Source organism: Rhinolophus sinicus, chromosome 8 (genome assembly GCF_057876585.1).
Source record: "Rhinolophus sinicus isolate RSI-liver-muscle chromosome 8, RSI-T2T, whole genome shotgun sequence".
NCBI lineage: Eukaryota > Metazoa > Chordata > Mammalia > Chiroptera > Rhinolophidae > Rhinolophus > Rhinolophus sinicus.
Genome location: NC_142508.1, coordinates 35,976,973 through 35,995,194, shown reverse-complemented (window position 1 = coordinate 35,995,194; position 18,222 = coordinate 35,976,973). Strand labels below are relative to the sequence as shown.

Below are 18,222 nucleotides of genomic sequence, written 5' to 3'. Positions count from 1 at the left end.
GGCGATGTAGCACTAGCTGGGTGGGGTGGTGTTCAAGTGAGTCACGAGATGTGACCAGTAGTTTTTACAACATTAATGCCGATTCATATCTTACACCTGTACAGTGCCCTGAGGATATTGCATCCAGCCTCCATCTCAGGCTCACAAATTCCCAAGACCTGCTCCGAAGTGGCTGCAGTGCAGTTTTTGGGTCACGGTTCAGCATCACAATCTCCCCAGGCCATTACAGATTGTCTGCTGCTGTATAAAATCTCCTCCATGGTGCCCCTGGCAATGCAGCTCTAGGTAGGGGGGGGGGGGTTTACAGGGGACAACAGGGTGTGGTCAGTGGTTTCTAAAAATTCAGTGTAGTCTTGGCTCCTGGACCAGTGCTAGGCTTGTGACCACCCCACAAAACAAAACAAATGACCAACAACAATAAAATAAAAAATACACACAAAAACACCCCCACAAACAGCAAAGAATCAAAACAAAAATACAATAAAACAAACAAAAACCAGGGGGAAAAAAAACACCAAAAAGCAAAAAGAAAGCAAATGTAAGAAAAACAAAACAAAAAATCAAAAAGAAGTAAAAGAGAAGAAAAAAAGAAAGAAAAATGAAAAAAAAAAAAAATACCCTAAGTCCAGATACGGTGTTTCCCCAAAAATAAGACCTAGCCAGACCATCAGGTCTAATGCATCTTTTGAAGCAAAAATTAATATAAGACCCAGTATTATATTATGTAAGACCCAGTCTTACATTATATTAAAATAAGACCGGGACTTATATTAATTTTTGCTCTAACCAACATATTAGAGCTGATGGTGTGTCTAGGTCTTATTTTTGGGGAAACACTGTTGCTACCTGTCTACGTTGCAGCACAGGTCTTGACTTAATGCCCTCTAGCAATCTCCCCAGGGTATTGGAGGTTGTCTTCTGCTGTAAAATACAAAATCTCCTCTGTGGCTTGCAGAGGCGGGGCCAGCCACCAGGCGACCAGAGTGCCCCTGGCAATGCAGTTCTAAGTGGGCTGGGCAGGCTTCCAGGGTGCTATAGGGTGTGGTCTACAAAGTCAGTGCAGTTTCTGCTCTGGCCTGCAAAAATGCGCTGAGAACAGCACAGCTAGAGCTTCTGAAATCCCAATGCTGCCTCTACAGTCCAATCCTCAGCCTGTGTGTCTCAGCTGCTCTGGTTGCCCTGCAGGGGTCCGCCCAGAAAGGTGAGGGCAGTGTGGCCTGTGAGAGGTGGCTGGTGTGTTTGTGGCTCTGACCAGCCCAGAACTGTCTGCCCCCAACAGCTCTTTCCCTATTGCTGGAGTGCACGGCACTGTTGGTGAAGTTCTCAGGGTTGTAGATATTTTGTTCTTTAATCCAACATGGTTACCGTTTCTTCCGGAGCCTGCTTCTAACTTTGGGCACTGGGAGGGTGGGGGTTGGGCAAGCTCTGGGGGAGGGGAGGGGAAGGTGGCCAGGCTCCGTGTCTTTGTTTTCTGTTTTCTGCCTGGCCCCGAGGGCTTAAACCACAGTTCTCACCTGAGGTCTCTGCCCAATGCTGGATTCAGCCCTCTTATATGCTGATCCCTCAAGCAGGACTGGGGGCCAGAGGGAGTGCGCCTCCAGCCTGAATTCTTCCCCCTCCCAAGGCTGCAGGGAGCTCCGCTCTGTGTCTTGCAGTCCCTTGGGCTACGTCTTTACACTTCACCCTTTCCTCCTCCCCTGCTCACCTGATTTGCCCACCTTCAAGTGATTCACTGTACAGGTCTCAGGTGTACTTGTGTGATGCACAAGGAGTCCTTCTCACTTCATGGTGGAGGAAGAAAGGGACCCCTGGATATATTGGAGGAATATGGCAGTGGTTTCTTCACTTTCTCGAGAAATCTGTAGGACAAGAGGCCACCTGAAGCAGACCGTGACTTCAGAGTAGTGGGAAGTAACTCATTCCCAGGATTGACCAGGACAGAGAATGTGTGACTCTTTCCCGTTGGACAGAGGTTTATGGTATTGGAGAGAGCTCTTGTGGGTTGGTCTTCTATCCAAGTTGTCCACCTGGAAGGTACAACTGGCAGTCGTTTTTTGCTTGTAATTTCTCTGACCCATTGTCCACATGTCACCTGCTCTGTAGTGAACACAGGGCCACTCCCCAGCCTATGCTACACTGGGCAAGTACAGTCACTGGGAGGTCCTGGCAGAGACTGGAGAGAGTAGAAGAGGCCTGGGACTTTGTCCCTCTCCTACTTTTCCTCAGGTGGCATCTAAATCAGGGCTGTGTTTTTGCTCAGATGATGGCCCTGGCTGCTGTGCTGCAGGAATGCCACCTCCTCCCAACTGTCCATCTAGTAAATTAGGACATGTAAAAACTCTGTTATAAAAGATTCTGCCATATTTTATTTTGGAAATATTTATTTTGGAAATATTTTATTCTCAATTTTCCTGTGTACCTAAAAATGCTCTAAAAATGTCTTTTAAAAAGTAAACTACATTGATATGTGGAGTATGAAACACTTATTTGAGATAACATTGTAAAAGATTCAAAGCCCTCAAAGAATATTTGAATACAGATAGGCTTTTTAAAAGTGTAACTTAATCAGTGCACTTTCAAGATGTGAGAAAATACAAGTACCTAAAGTGAGGTTGGGAACAACAATCTGTGACACTATGATTCATAAAACCCCTGTGTTGCCACACAGCAGGCTACCCGTCTGTCTCCTTGTACCTGCCCCTAAAGAAAGGAGAGTCTATGAGACGGATCCTTTCAGGGACTTTGCTTCACCTTTGTGCTTACACCTTACATCTCCCTGTTTGGCCCCAAAATATGGCTGGCTAGTCATAGACGGGTACGACTCCCCACGGTGGGGGGCAACCCAAACCAGACACAGCCATCTGGGGAACTCGCAGGGTCGATAGAGGTGGACACCTCACCTTCCCCAGGCTAAGGAGAGCCTCTGCATCCGTGGCTGCATTCCTTCCCACAAACCTGCAGGGGAAGTGATTCAATTATGTGCTCTCCGTCTATTCATATGCATAAAGGTTTTGTCCCTTGGGGAAGTACTTATCCTGAGACTTATGGTTTGGCTGCCTGCAGGCAAGGGTGATTGGCTTAAATCAGTTTCCTATTGTAATGTATGGGATTCACAGATCTTGAGATTGACAAGCTTTACTTCTTTTACCCCCACACCTGACTAATAAAAGCCATGCGTTAGCCTGATTCAGGGCTCAGTCCTTGAGGCTGCAGTCCCTTAGCCTCGCTTGCACTCTGTTCTTGTCTACTGTCTTTCTTAACCTTGTGCCACCCGCCTCGCTTCCCACAACTCTTGTTGTGCTGGACGCAACAGTCCTGCAGACACTCATACAAACGCACACATACATCGTCACACAAAATCACATGCAAACAACAAAGAATCAAATTCTGATCTGTGCATTCATTTATAATCTGTTTTATCACTGAACATATATCATGACTTTCACATGTATCATCAACTATGCATTTGTGGCATCAGTTTAAAGACTTCTGTTCATTTCCATTGCAGCTTGCTAATCTGTCCTCCATTGTTACCCTTGGTTCATTTGCAAACAAAGCTATAATGTAAACACCTTCATGCTCCAGGTCTCTTGGGAGCAGAAGCTTCCTTCACATGTGCACAGGTGGTCACACCACAGATTGTCCTGTTATCCCACATTGTCCACGGGAGGGGAGGGAGCACAGGGACCTGGGGGCTCAAAGTAGTTTTGGGGAAAAGTTGAGGGCAGGTCCCTTACACAACTCCGTTGTCACCATGTGATTCCTACCTTTGCTCCCCCTCCCCGCTTCACAAGGATGTGGCCACACCCATTATACGACAAGATGCACCCATAGGAGCCTCACTCTGTAAAGATGGAAAACAAGTTTGTATCCCATATCATTGAAGAAATTTTTCAAACCAAAAGCTACCATGGTCTGGGGAACTCCTTTAGAGGGAAGGACTAAAAGAATTGGCTACAGTCAAGTGCTTGAGAATCAAATCAGTGGACTTTAATCTGCACCCAGTGAAACAAAGGAAGAGGGAAAGAAGAGAGAAATTCCCAAGGATTCCAAATGTTGTCTGATAAGATCAGTCCTACGGCCAGATCCCTGGAGGCCATTCTGCCAGCTGACACTAACTGACCCTTGTCTTCAGGTCCAGAGGATCCTGTGTGGGAATATGACGCACGAGCTCCATTTAACCTGTCAACTGAAATTCAACGTTCTCCAACTCCCATTCGGTCCCCTTCAGAAATATTATAGTTTTTTGGGGGCAGCCAGTTGGCTCAGTTGGTTAGAGCACAGTGCTCATAACACCAACGTCGCCGGTTTGATTCCCACATGGGCCAGTGAGCTGCACCCTCCACAACTAGAGTGAAAATGACTTGACTTGGAGCTGATGGGTCCTGGAAAAACACACTGTTCCCCAATATTGCCCAATAAAAATTTTTTTAAAGAAAGAAATATTACAGTTTTTAGGAACACCTTTCAAAATTTAATGGCAGCTCTTGTATGTGACACAAACACACTGCATAGCCATAATGAACATGCCCTTTAATGCCATTCAAAGGCGTATAACCGGAATCCCTGAGCAAGTTCATGTGGACTATTATTAGTCTAAGATGTTAATATTCCTCTTTTTCTAGCATGACATTTGTTTTGTTTTTTTCTCCCCCTTTCTTCCACCTCCCCCCACACGCCGGTTCAAGCCATTGTTTCTCAGTCTAGCTGGCATTATGAGCCTTGCACTCCCCTCCCCCCCCACTGAGGCAGTCGGTCGTCAGTCATTGGTCAGCCACTCACAGCAGCTCGTCTGCCGACTGCTCACGATGGCTGCCAGCCACTCACGCTGGCCACCAGCCAGTCATGGCAACACACAGCAGCTCACGGCAGCACACAGCAGCTTACAATGGCTGCCGGCCACTCATGGAGGCACACAGTAGCCCACAGCAGCACACAGCACACAGCAGCCGGTGGCAGCTCAAGCCAACCTCTGGCTGCTCACAGCAGCCCAGCTCCAGGGAGAGCTGTTGTTCACAATCTTAGCTGTAGAGGGCGCAGCTCACTGGCCCATGTGGGAATCAAAACCCGCAATCTTGTTAAGAGTTGGTGCGCTAATCAACTGAGCCATCTGGCCACCTCTTTTATTACCTCTTTTTGAACTCTGCTTAGTGTCATAATCAGTAGTGACCATACTGAAATTTATCTGAGCCTTGTAATCCTGAAAAACAGCAAGAGTTAAAGAAGTTCTCCCAAGGATTTGTGGTTTTCTTCTAAAATGTCTTATTTTGTTGTGTTATGGATACCAGAACCGGAAAGAACCCAAGCAGCACTCAGAGAGTTAGGAGAGTCAGCTTTATTACTCCAGTGGGCTCAGTGGGATCCTTCCCAAAAGACTGAGCCCCTAACAAGGCTTTAAGCAGGTTTTTATGGGTTGGGGACTTCCTTGAGTTGGGGAAGGGGTAGGTGTCGTCTGGTGATTGGCTCGAGGGGTCACTTGGAGGGGGTTATGCAGAAATGGGTGGGGCTTAGGCTGGGGACTTCTCTCTCCACTCGGGCCACCATTTTAGCTCAGTTCCACCTGGCAGGGAACCATTTTAAGGTCAGTTTCCCCATCAGTTGAGGTATAATTGATACACTGCACTATATTAGTATCAGGTGTACAATATAATGAGCCCATTCATGTTAACTCTTTATTTGTCTCATCAATTTGTTCAGGTCTTGAGGTCGGCTTCCACATCATTCACTCTGGCTTCCTGAGGATGTGGCCAGGGGTTGTCCACTTTAGAGCTCAGGAGCTGAAACACAACTTAGGCCATGATATTATCTTTAGCTTAGTAGAAACCCATACCTTGTGACCCTTAGTCAAGGCATGGCCATTGTTTCTGCCTGTTCAGGGGTTAAAGACTAGCGAAGGAAAGGGCCCAGAGGCTTAGGGGCCATGTTTGAAAGAACCTGAATGGAGTGCTGGGGCTACATATTAAAATCACAAAGGACCCTCGGTTTCAGTTGATTGTTTGCTTGTGGGCTGAAAAACACATTAACAACACTTGTTACTAAGTTATCTTGACATGCAGGGATGGAAGCTATACATCTTGTAACTCTTACTCATTGTGTACTCTTATTTCGGCTGTCTTGGTTATTTATTTATTTATTTATTTATTTATTTATTTATTTATTTATTTATTTATTTTTAACAGGACTTTATTGGGAAACAGTGTGTACTTCCAGGACTTTTTTCCAAGTTAAGTGGTCCTTTTAATCTTAGTTGTGGAAGGTGCCTTTCAGCTTCAAGTTGTTGTCCTTTCAGTCTTAGTTGTGGAGGGCGCAGCTCAGCTCCAGGTCCAGTTGCCGTTGCTAGTTGCAGGGGGCACAGCCCACCATCCTTTGCGGGAGTCGAACCGGCAACCTTGTGGTTGAGAGAATGTGCTCCAACCAACTGAACCATTCAGGAGGCAGCTCAGCTCAAGGTGCCGTGTTCAATCTTAGTTACAGGGGGCGCTGCCCACCATCCCTTGCGGGACTCAAGGAATCGAACTGGCAACCTTGTGATTGAGAGCCCCGCGCTCCAACCAACAACTGAGCCATCCGGGAGGCAGCTTAAGGTGCCATGTTCAATCTTAGTTGCAAGGGGCAGAGCCCACCATCCCTTGCAGGACTTGAGGAATTGAACTGGCAACCTTGTAGTTGAGAGCCCACTGGCCCATGTGGGAATCGAACCGGCAGCCTTCGGAGTTAGGAGCATGGAGCTCTAACCGCCTGAGCCACCGGGCCGGGCCCCGGTTATTTATTTTTCTCACAATCTAACAGGACCTAGGCTAAGCAATTTCTATAATGGTCACAGGGTGCCATTACAGAAATTGTGACTGTTAGTCCAAACTAGCATACAGGCCTTGTTAGGCCTTTGTCATGCGGGAGACCCTGCTCGCTGCGCCATTTGTCGTGCAGGGAGGCCTGCGTGGTCTCTGCTCCCACTCCCCATACAAGAACGCAGGATATGGTGAGGCCAAAAAGGAACACCCACGGAGCCATAGGTAGGGGAGTCATACCACTATATTCTCGCTGGCGGCACTATACTCTCACTGGAGGCGGGATCCACACTGTCCTCAAATCGCCATTCACACTTGCCAGCCCAGCCGCCATCTTCTTGCTAGCCCCCATTCTCCTCTCTCTTCCTCTGCTAGCGTAGCCACAGCAGTTATATTGTGGCCAATGGCTCACTGGTTACAGCTGACGGCCAACTAGCCACAGCTGATGGCCATGCAATCACAGTTGGCCATTTACTACCTGAGCCAGGCACCTGTCTATGTGAGGCCGAGAGCCTGGAAACTACTTTCTGGGGCTCTGCCCCCACACTCCACCCCTACAGGCTCTCGCCTCACAATCTACGCGACAAGCATCTTCCGCGAGGGGCCCTGTGCGAGGAGCCTGGGGGTGAATGCAACATCCTGGACATAGCCAGGCTCTCTGGGCACAGTCAGGGTTTCTCAGGGCACCACCAGTACTTCTAGGCACAGCCAGACTTCCTGGAATTCTTAGGGTACCACCTGTCTTCCCAGACACAGCCAGGGTTTCTCAGGGCACCACCAGTGCTTCTGGGCACGGCCAGACTTCCTGGACTTCTTAGGGTACCACCTGTCTTCCCGGACACAGCCAGGGTTTCTCAGGGCACCACCAGTGCTTCTGGGCACAGCCAGACTTCCTGGACTTCTTAGGGTACCACTAGTTTCCCCGGGCACAGCTAGGATTTCTCAGGGCACTGCCACTCTCTCTGGGAACAGCCCGACTTCCTGGGCACAGCCAGGGTATCTTCAGGGCTCAGCCAAACTTCCTGGACTCAGCCAGGTCTCTCAGGGCACTGCCACTCTCTCTGGGATACAGCCCGACCTCCTGGGCACAGCCAGGGCATCTTCAGGGCACACCCAGACTTCCTGGACTCAGCCAGGGCTCTCAGGGCACTGCTACTCTCTCTGGGCCTCTCGGGGTACCCTGCTGGAACAACAGCGACTCACAATCAAGGTGCTTACATATTCTCAATGGCGGCCAGTCAAGACACAAAAGCAAATATCCCCCAGTTCCACTACATGGTGGTATGTTCCCAAACAAACAGTCAAGCTGTCCATTAAATTAGGGATGGAAGGCAATTCCCCATAGTCCATAGTCATTCGCCAGGGCTGTCCTGGAGGTGAGGGACGACCTTGACCTCACCCTCCTCTCCCATGGAGGACTCAGCAAGCGTTACCTCCTGGGACTACAAGTCCTGCATCAGGGCTGCCTGAGCAGGAACTTCCCCGGCCCACAGGGCTGCAACGACCTTCGCTTTCTCCGGCCTGTGCTGGTTGGGGAACCGTCCACATCTTTCCACCTCTCCACGGGGCTCCATCTCTCCAGCAGCTGCATGGCTTTTCCTGTGCTGGTGGGAGAACCGTCCACGTCCTCCCACCCCTCCACGGCGGTCCAGCTCTCCGGCAGCTGCTCCTCCTGGTCTTCCTCAGACTGGGTGTTCACACGCACAAACTGCTCCACCGTCCTTTGGAGATCTTTGGCCGGCACCATACCCTGCTCGCTGCGCCATTTGTCATGCGGGAGACCCTGCTCGCTGCGCCATTTGTCGTGCAGGGAGGCCTGCGTGGTCTCTGCTCCCACTCCCCATACAAGAACGCAGGATATGGTGAGGCCAAAAAGGAACACCCACGGAGCCATAGGTAGGGGAGTCATACCACTATATTCTCGCTGGCGGCACTATACTCTCACTGGAGGCTGGACCACACTGTCCGCAAACCGCCATCCACGCTTGCCAGCCCAGCCGCCATCTTCTTGCTAGCCCCCATTCTCCTCTCTCTTCCTCTGCTAGCGTAGCCACAGCAGTTATATTGTGGCCAATGGCTCACTGGTTACAGCTGACGGCCAACTAGCCACAGCTGATGGCCATGCAATCACAGTTGGCCATTTACTACCTGAGCCAGGCACCTGTCTATGTGAGGCCAAGAGCCTGGAAACTACTTTCTGGGGCTCTGCCCCCACAGCCTTGTTAGGCCATATTTAGGCCAGGAATAGGAAACTTCTTATCTTAAAAGCCATCTTGTCTTGTTTTCTACCTTGTACCTGCCAGTTTATGTTTGCCTTAGGCCTGAAGAAGGCACCTGGAATGTAGAAACCATCTTATCCTATCTTGCTTTGTAGTTTGTCTCCTAAGGGCTTGTGATCAGTGGGCCTGGGTGGGCCTGGGCCACCTGGATGGAGGCCTGGGGGCCAGGGTTGGGAGCCTGAGGGCTTGGTCATGCCTCGAAACCCTTTGTTGCTAGAGACAATGCAACAAAAAACCCCTGAAGCACTGAAGGGAGAACAAGCTCATTTACCCCTTCCTATAAAACTCCATACCCTTTTTTGCTCAGGGAGGTTATGGTCTTTTCTCGTTTGACCTTCCGCAGCTCAAACACACCAAATAAATTCTAATAGACCAATTTTCGTCTCCCGCGACTCCCTCCGGCCATGCCTAACAGGCCTATTTTTTTTTTTTTTTTTGTAATTAAAGATATTTTCTGAGGTGTCTTGAAAACTCAGATTCAATCACATGACTTAATCAAACTTAATCAAAGTAGTTAACCTCTCCTTCCTGGACTGTGGCTCATCTTACTGAGGACTCAAAGAGTCCACTTGCCTGGCACACCCAAGCCAAAAAAGACACAAGCAGAGCAGGAGTTTGCAGCAAAGAAAAGAAAGGTTTATTTAAGGAGTTGGCACCTAGTCCAGAGACACAGGTGAGCTAGTGCTCTCAAAGACCTGGCTCCCCAGTGGCCTCTAGCAATTACATAAGGAAAACAATCATTAATCATGGTTGCTCTGGGAGCTGGAGCTGGGGCCTCTACTGACTGGTCTGGGCTAAGGCAGGAAGCAACTGATCATGGCTTCAGGTCCTGGTTCAGTCATGGCGTTGTTCAGTCCATTTTCCGGGGGGGGCAGTACATGGGGCTGTTCCACTTTCATGAGTCTGGAGCTGAAACATAACTGAGGTCAAGGTGTTATCTTTGTTTGACTAAAACCTTATTCTAGTTTGAGGTTTGGTTATTTTATTCTAGTCAGGGTTGATAGACCTGAAGCGTTATTCTTAAGTGAGTCTGATGCTGACCAGACCCTAATATCCTAAGGGTTTAATGATTAAAAGGAGAAGACATATAGTATATGTACAGGCAGGAGGATCTGGGGAAAGAATGCAAGTGAGTTATAGTTCTATCAGGCTAAACAAAACAAGCTTGTGATAAAAGTGAACTGACACCTTGGAATGCTTAACCATGGAGCTGGGAGGACTGTGGGTGGAGTTGGACCCCCCTGTTGACTCTCTAGCCCTGACTTCCTGTTGAACTTTGTGGTAACTTCAGGGGGAGGGAGGCTGATAACTAGAATAGCCATCTTGGAACCAGGCTATTATTTTCCTTCTTCATGTGGGAGCCAGTTGGAGTCCTGGGTTGCAGGTATTCCTGCACTGCAGTGGTGGTTTTTGTTTCTTTTACCTTTTCCCCGAATAAACCGTTTTTCTTGTAGATTTATCTGGAGAGTTATTTTTTGCCAGTTGACATTTCGGGCGCTCATTCGGGATCCAGAGAAGAATAGAACTCTGGCGGCTGCTGGCGGGTGAGCAAACTATAAACAGGTACCTATTTGAGCCATTTGCAGCTCCAATATTTTGCTCTTTGGCTTAGAGAGCTGTGGGGTAAGTTCTCTGCTGGACTTGAGCCAACGGGCTTCTGCATCTGGCACTCTCTAGGTTTTTATATGGGAATTGTTTGAAAAAAAATTTTTTTGTTTTTGTTTGTTGCTGTGTGTGTGTGTGTGTGTGTGTGTGAATGCTTTAAAGGCCTATTTGCCTATGTTTGGATACTTGCTGTGGTACATTGGCTTGATTTCTTTGGAAAACAAGCTATATTGTGGGGACAGAGCCCCAGAGAGTAGTTTACAGGCTCTCGGCCTCACATGGAGGGGTACTGGCTCGGGTGGTGGATGGCCGTCGGCTGTGGCTGATTGGCCGTCAGCTGTGGCCGGTTAGCCAATTGGCCGCTGGTATAACTGCTGCGGCTATGGAGGAGAGCCGAGGATTGCCGAGGAGCCGAGCAGAGCCGAGGAGAGCGGAAGAGAGGGGAGGAACAGAGTCGAGGAGAGTGGAGGAGAGTCGCCGGTCGGTTGGCGGAAAGGCTGACGGCAGGTCGCGCGTCCAGTGGGCCCAGCCTCCAGTGAGACCATAGTGGTATGACTCCCCTACCTATGGCTCCATGGGTGCTCCTTTTTGGCCTCACCATATCCTGCGTTCTTATGTGGGGAGCGGGAGCAGAGACCCCGCAGGCCTCCCCGCACGACAAATGGCGCAGCGAGCAGGGTCTCCCGCACGACATATATTTTGAGACAAAGACTGGCTTCACCTAATGCCCCTTTTGGGGGATAAAAAGCTATTTCTACTGAAATTGGTCTGCCGTGGCTGGGATTAGACTCTGCCATCTCATTGAGAGAGTGGAAGACTACCACCCAGCCTAGCCTCTAGTTTAACTCCCTGAGGGTTGACTGTTTCCCTGGAACTGGCTCCAGCCTTCGGCCTGATTCTTAGTGATCAGACTGTGTCAGAGTGAGGTGGGCTGAAGACTTCCTGGTTATTTGAGCTATGAATTGTTTTTCAGCCCAGGGTTAAAAAAACAAAAATGGGATTGCTGATGTCTACGCCTTCTCAAATTGTCCCTCCTCCAGGGACACCAGCCGAGTACATGTTTAAAACCTGCAGGGAATTTTTGTGCACGTATTTCACTAAATGGGCGGATCTGACTGAGAGTAATTTTGAAAATCAGTGATCACTTTGGGGAATTTTTGAGATTCCCAAACTTGATTTTATTAAAACAAAATTGGATAGTAACAGCATTGTAACTGAGAAAGAGAAATGGAATGTCTATTTGGAGTGGTATATTGAGGCTATCAAACAAGACTGCAAATCTATAGTTGTTTTACAAAATAAAGTCTCAAAATTAACGAAGGCTGTTAAAAATTCTAAAAGAGATAGAATGGCAGCTGAAACCTCGTGCTCTTTGTCTATAACACTGCCTTGCCCTTCCTCCACTGCTCCTTTGTCTTCTCCCCCACCTCCAAGGCCACCTTGCTCTACATATTTTCCCCCACTTGTGCCAACATGCTTCTCTCCTTCATCTCCTCCCCCACTTCCGACTACATCTTCTTCTCGTTTGTATCCTCCCCCACTTTCCACTCAATCCCCAGCCACACCTTCTCTCAAATCTCTTCCTTGCTCTTCTTCCTCAGAACTTATCAGTACTTTTCCTTTTAAAATTAAACCCTCTGAACATCTTAATAAACCCCATATTTCCTACATTCCCCAGACAAAAGCTGAGTTACAAGTCATTGTAAAGGATTTTCCTAAGGTAACTGAGGATTCTAATAAGTTTGCTGAGGAATTTGATATTACTATTCAAGCATATAAACCTGGGTTTTCTGATTTGTACCAGGTGATCCATATGTTGGTTGGTGAAGGCCAATCTAGACATTGGATGAGAATTGCTGGATGGGAACATACTGAAAGGGATTTAGCAAAACAAACCTCCAATTATTGGGAGGAAGCCAGGGAAGTTGCTCAAAAGCTACATTGAGCAATTCCCAAGGCTTTCCCAAAGTCTATCTATTGGAGCAAAATTCACACTTGCTCACAAAGGCCTGATGAAACTGTCCATGACTTTTATAATAGGTTTCAGGTGGCTTTTAAGGAAAACTCTGGTCTTCCTGCAAATATTAACTCCACACATGTAATTTTTAACTCTTTGTCAATGGGCTAAATAAAGACCTTTTCCTCCTGGTCAAGAGATCCAGGATGGGATGGGGAACTATGCCTACCCTAGACTTGGTAAATTTAGCTAATGAGCTTGCTATTACCCTAAATCAGCCCCCTAAAAACAAGATCGCCAAGACATCTGATTTTCAGCCATGGCAAACGAAAAGCCCTGTGAGAAACCAGAAAACGCCAACCTTTTGCCACTACTGGAAGGACAGGGACATTGGAAAAAAGATTGCCGTAAGTTGAAGTATACAAGACACTCTCTGCCTACTAACCAATCTTTTTCAGGCCCTCCTAATTCCCAGTGATGGGGCTCTGAGGAACTATACGGTCTTTCTCCTTCCCCTTAATCATCTTGGAGAAACTTCTCTTCAAATTGGGGAAGAAACTATAACTGTTCTTATTGACACTGGTGCTACACTCTCAGGGCTCAACCCCACTATTATAGATAATAAAGTGGGGATTTCAAATAAACCTCAACATGTCCATGTATCTGAACCTATTCCCTTTTGTCTAGGTCCCTTAAGAGATGAACATTGTTTTCTCCTTAGTTCTTCTGTCCCTACTTATTTATTAGGCAGACTTCTTAGAGAAGTATCATGCTGGAATATCCTTTCCTCGAAAAGGAGAAATAATGTTAGAGTTTGATGGTAATTGTCAAAATCACCAATCAGATGAATTACGTGACTTTTCAGCATATTTTGTTTGTATTGTCTCTGATAGCACAGTAACTGAATTTGAAAACAGTGATCAATGGTTCCTGTTGGTCCAACTACCATCTTCTTTATGGGCAAAACCCTCAACTGATATTGGCAGAATTCACAGTGCACCTCCTATCAAGGTTCAAATTGATCCTTCAAAGCCTCTGCCCAGAATTAATCAATATCCTATAAGTAAGGAGGAATTCCATGTGTAAAGCCCATAATAGAAGATGACATAATTCAGGGTCTTATTATTCCTTGCACTAGTCCTTGTAACACTCCCATTCTACCCACGAGAAAGCCAAAGGGACGAGGTGGAGGTTTGTCCAGGACCTCCTAACAATAAACCACACTGTCATCCCTTGACACCCTGTTGTTCCTGACCCTCATACGCTGCTGGCATCCATCCCAACTGGAAGCAAATTCTTTAATTGATTTATGCAGTGCGTTCTTTAGCATCCAGTTGATGAAGCTAGCCAATACCTTTTTGCTTTCACTTGGAAAGGAAAACAATTTACCTGGACAGTAATGCCTCAGGGATTTACTAACAGCCCTTCTTATTTCTCACAGATTCTGAAGACCAATTTGGATGATATAATTTTCCCTAAAGGTTCTACTTTGTTACAATATGTGGATGACTTACTTCTTTGCTCTTCTTCTCAGGTTTCTTCGCAGGATGATAGCATCCATTTGTTGACACTTTTGGCCTTAAAGGGACACAAAGTCTCTAAAGAGAAACTACAATTTGCCCAAGGCCAGGTTCAGTACTTGGGACATCTGATATCAGAATAAGGTCTGTGTCTGGATCCAGACATGTTCCATGGTGTCCTAAGTTTCCCAAGACCGAAAACTAAGTGTCAATTATGAGGTTTTCTTGGACTAGTTGGTTACTTGCTGGAATTGGATCCCAAATCTTTCTCTTATGTCAAAACCTCTATGTGTCCTATTAAAGAATGACCATCCTGACCCAATTCCATGGAAGGAACAGGATGACATGGCTTTCAAGGCTTTGAAGGAGAGTTTAATAAATCCACCTTCTCTTGGTCATGCTAACTACCAGATTCCTTTCTTCCCTTTTGTGCATGAAAAGAAAGGAAATGCCCTTGGGGTGCTCACTCAAAAACATGGGGAATGACAAAAATCCCTAGGATACTATAGCCAACAACTGGACCCTATGACTCAGGTGTACCCTCCTTGCCTCAGAGCCATTGCTGCCACTGCCCTGGTTAAGGCCACAGAGAAGATCGTTGCAGGATCCCCTCTAACGATTTCTGTGCCTCATGCAGTTAAAGCTTTCCTGAATTCTCGTCACACCCAGCATCTGTCAGTCAGCCGCCTTACTTCCTATGAAATCCTTTTGTTAACTGCTTCCCATTAACCCTTTCACATTGTAACAACCTTAATCCAGCTACTTGTCTTCCTTCTGAGACTGAGGAAGCTCCTCATGACTGCCTGACATTAAATGATCACTTCCTGACTCCTCATGACGATTTGCAGAAAATTCCTATGGGTAAAGTTGGTTTCTCATGGTTTACGAATGGTTCTTACTTAAAAAATGACAAGGGTGAGTAATGTGCTGGTTATGCTGTTGTAACTCCTTCTGAAGTCATCAAGGCAGCACCTTTGCCCCTGGCCACTTCAGCACATTTATATGAATTATATGCATTATATGAATTATACGCCCTCACTTGAGCTTGCATTTTAGTAAAGGGTAAGGCTGTCAACATTTATACTGAGCAGATATGCCTTTGGGGTGGCCCATGACTTTGGAATGTTATAGAAACAACGTGCTTTCCTTAACTCCAATGGAGATAAAATTAAAAATGTTCCACATGCACAGAAATTATTGGAAGCTATACTTTAACTGATGCCTTAGCCATTGTTAAGGTTTCAGAACATTCTAAACTTGACTCCTTGGAAGCCAAAGGAAATCACCTGGCTGATATCTCTGCTAAAAAGTGCCACTTTTAAAAGCATTAGTAACAGTCAAACCTTTGCCATGGTCCAAAGAGAATCTTTTCCAGTCATGACTTAGAAAAACTATCCAGGGAAGCCCAAAAATCAGCTTCTGAAGAAGAAAAAAACAAAACTGGAAATCCAACAATTGTTGGTTTAGTAAGGAAAAGAGGCTCTGGCTTGAACCAAATAACAAACCAGTCCTACCAGAAAGTTTGAAATTCCCACTTTTAACAACTGTACATGCGTTAAACCATTGGTCAACTGAAAAAATGGTAGCTTTCATACACCAATATTGGTGGGGAAATATTAATAAGGCTACAAAAAGTGCCTACCTCAGGTGTCCCCGCTATCCAAAGTACAACTCAGGGAAGCCTATTCACACTGCCCTGGGACACTTTTAATTGCCAAATGGACCATTTGGGGTCTGGCAATTAGACTTTATACAGCTTCCTCCATGTATGGATACAAGTATGTTTTAGTCATGATATGTATGTTTTCTCACTGGACTGAAGCTTTCCCTTGCAGACAAGCTAATATATCTACAGTGGCTAAAGTACTGTTAGAAAAGATTATTCCTACTTGGGGAACTCTTCTTGAACTACACAGTGATCGAGGAACCCATTTCACTGGTCAGGTGCTAAAGCAAGTCTGTGCTGTGTGGTCAGTCCTACAACATTTTCACTCTATCTTCAGGATTGGTTGAATGCACTAATGGTATTATTAAGACTCAATTGGCAAAATATATGGAATCTCTTCAAATACCTTGGCCCAAAGCATTGCCATTAGTCCTTTTAAATCTCAGATCTACTCCTTTTGAGACGCATAAGCTCTCACCTTTTGAGATAATCATAGGACGCCCTATGTATCTGTCCCTTGCCTCTCTTGACTCACTGTTGGTGAAAGGAGACATACTTGAGTATTGTAAAGGCTTAATTGATTCTATCAACAATAATCATGCTTTAGTCAAATAATCATTTCACCATATTCTCCAAGAAATGAAAAACTAAAAATTCATACTTTACAACCTGGAGATTTTGTTGGAAAAGATAACTCAAGAAAGATTCCCTCCAGACACGCTGGAGGGGTCCTTACAATGTACTGTTGACTAACCCCTGTGTTGCTAAACTACAAGGAATAGACTCTTGGATACATGTGTCACACCTCAGGAAGGCACCAAACCCTAACTGGAAATGCACACAGTCTGGTGACCTGATACTAAAACTCAAAAAATTAAAGCAGGTGACCTCTACGGAACTTGAGTTCCTGGTTCACACCTGCCACATAAGCTAGGTTGCTATGCTCTAATTCTACCTTTAACTTGATCTGTTTAAGATCTGCTTCTGATGCCAGTCGACATTGGACACTAGTTGTTTCCCGATCCATTCACTCTTCCCCATGATGTAAGAGATGACACCCAGAAGAGGCCCTTCTGACATCGAGGGACAAAAGGTTGAAGAGACACCAAGGGACTACAGGCTGGGCAGACATCAAGGGACAAAAGACTGGACACTGGAAAACCTGAGACTAAATTAGACCTGACTGTTGATCAATGATCTTTTAGAGACAAGATCTCGATCAAGAGGGGGGGAATGATAAAAGTGAACTGACATCTTAGGATGCTTAACCATGGAGCTGGAAAGACTGTGGGTGGAGCTGGGCCCCCCTGTTGACTCTCTAGCCCTGACTTCCTGTTGAACTTTGTGGTAACTTCAGAGGGAGGGATGCTAATAAATAGAATAGCATCTTGGAGCTGGGCCATTATTTTCTTTCTTCACGTGGGAGCTGGTTGGAGCCCCAAGTTGGAGGTGTGCATTCCTGCACTGTGGGAGCGGTTTTTGTTTCTTTTTCCTTTTTCCCCGAATAAACCATTTTTCTTGTGGATTTATCTGGAGAGTTATTTTTTGCCAGTCGACCCTTGGATTAAAGCAAAATGTGTGCTAAAGAAATGAAGTTCATGTGCAGTCACACTCGTCCTTTAGCACTGTAATTAGAAGCAACCCCTCCTCCTAAGAATCCCTCCTAAGACTAGGCAACTTCAAGGTATAATATTCCTTGATTCATTGTAGCTCATGCTACCTGCACATCCACTCTCTTTCTCCCTGTTCTTTCTACCCTTATCGACCCCTTCCTATAAAAGAAAAGCCCTTTTATTTTTTCCCCCTTCCTCCAGCCTCCCCGCCCCCCCCCCCACCCCGCCACACACTCGGTTCAAGCCTTTGTTTCTCAGTCTAGTTGTGTAGGACAAGGCTCCCTGGCCCATGCTGGTAATATGAGCCATGTTTTTATTTCCCTGTGAACATATGAGTCTATGTTGAAATCTCTCATGCCAATACGGATGGTTGGCAATATTTCATAATACTGTATAATCTCTATAATCTACCTTTGAAAGACCCTCAGATCTATCCCCAACACCGTAATTTTTTTTTTTTTTTTAAGATTTTATTGGGGAAGGGGAACAGGACTTTATTGGGGAACAGTGTGTACTTCCAGGACTTTTCTCCAAGTCAAGTTGTTGTCCTTTTAATCTTAGTTGTGGAGGGTTCTGTTCAGCTTCAACTTGTTGCTCTTTCAGTCTTAGTTGTGGAGGGCGCAGCTCAGCTCCAGGTCCAGTTGCCGTTGCTAGTGGCAGGGGGCACAGCCCACCATCCCTTGTGGGAGTCGAACCAGCAACCTTGTGGTTGAGAGGACATGCTCCAACCAACTGAGCCATCTGGGAGCTCAGCAGCAGCTCAGCTCAAGGTGCCATGTTCAATTTTAGTTGCA

General features: G+C 46.5%; 1 long non-coding RNA gene across 2 annotated transcripts; it reads left to right on the top strand.

Annotated features, from left to right (window-relative positions):
- Window positions 1-1,459: 1,459 nt before the first annotated feature.
- On the top strand, window positions 1,460-17,344 carry LOC148757509 (uncharacterized). Of its 2 annotated transcripts, none has more exons than XR_016022206.1 (2): window positions 1,460-10,611; window positions 16,792-17,344. It is a non-coding gene; the product is annotated as an uncharacterized LOC148757509 (long non-coding RNA). The 2 variants fall into 2 exon arrangements; XR_016022205.1 differs by having other exon boundaries at window positions 1,460-10,630.
- Window positions 17,345-18,222: the final 878 nt, after the last annotated feature.